This window comes from Entamoeba invadens (assembly GCF_000330505.1).
Source record: "Entamoeba invadens IP1 unplaced genomic scaffold scaff_1105074726547, whole genome shotgun sequence".
NCBI classification, from domain to species: Eukaryota; Evosea; order Mastigamoebida; family Endamoebidae; genus Entamoeba; species Entamoeba invadens.
This window is the reverse complement of record NW_004191693.1, coordinates 44103-45589: the sequence shown is the minus strand read 5'-3', so window position 1 is coordinate 45589 and position 1487 is coordinate 44103.

Below are 1487 nucleotides of genomic sequence, written 5' to 3'. Positions count from 1 at the left end.
TCTTCTGGAATATATATATGCTGACATGAGATGATGAAAGGAAAAAAAAAAGAGAGAGAGGAAATCTATAAAACTAACAAAAAGTAGTATTTATGGATGCCATGGAATTGTTTAGTTGACAAGCTGCTGTGCACAAGCCCATACATACTACAGGGAATGTCCTAAAGGATTTAGTAGCAACTAAAGCAGCACTTTATATATCTCTGTAGAAAATCGTATTGAAAGTGTTTGGATGTGTTTCACAAAAAAGTCGTCTATCTTCACAAAAGTCGCTATTAACCAAACCAAATTGTCAAAGGCACGACCTAATATCCGTTTTGAGTTCTCTGCGTCATGCTTTGTTTGTAAGTCTGTTATTAGTGTTGCGTTGTTGACTCGAATGGTAGAACTAGTTGTCAATCAAAGTCCAATTATATTTATTTGTGTTTGTCAAAGAACATTTCAAATAAAAGTGGAGACACTTCTATATAATTGTTGATATAAAGAATGGACAAATTGTCATTGTTGTTGCAGTTGTATATAGAAGTGTACACATTGTTATAACAAACATAAATATTTTTACTTGTACATTGAGTGTATTGAAAAAAGAACACTCTTTAAACCTGATATATCCAACCCACTCGACGATATAACAAAGTGACGATTCCATGACTTGTGTTAAGTCAACAAATAAGTCGATTTGTTTCTTTTCACTAACATCAGAGCTGATTTCTTGAATGATTTCAATGATCTTAGAAATTGATGTCTCCTGAAAAAGGTGTACATCTCCCATTCAATGTAAAATACTCCATCTATTTTTTGTGGAAAAAAAAGTGACAAGAAATTCATTGGTTTAATCAATTACAAAAAAATGTACACTGAGGATATCTATTCTTTTGATGTTTTGTGAAGTCAACAACAACATGTTAACTAACAGAGCTTTTTATAGTTCCTTTTGTTATATTTTTTATTGTAAATATTTTATTCAAATAATAAACAAACTTTTTGGCACTTAAAAAAAACACTATATTAATAATAATAATACTTTGTTTTAACGAGATATTTTTTATTCTTTTAGTGTTTTTCCCTTTTTGGGCTGTGTGTTGTAATACACATTATAAACTTTTAGAAACGGGAAAAAAACTTTATAAAATCAAAATTTCCCGTTTTTTAGACATTTGAATTATGTTCAATGTATTTTTGAGTGTTAATGACGGTGTTTTGAATGTATTTTTTGTTCCTTATTGGATTTTTTAATTATTAATATATTTACAAAATAATATTGAATGGTTTGTACAATAATATTTATTTCCACTTCGATAATGATAATGAATTAATGTTTGTCTCCATCAATTAAGAAGCAATAAAATGGAATAAATGTGTTGATGAATAAAAAACATTAACTATAAATTGTATAATTTAATAAATTAAGTAGGATTATAATTAATTATAATGGTTTTAATAATAATAATAATTAGGATTACCATAAAGATTAGCGGAAAGCTTCC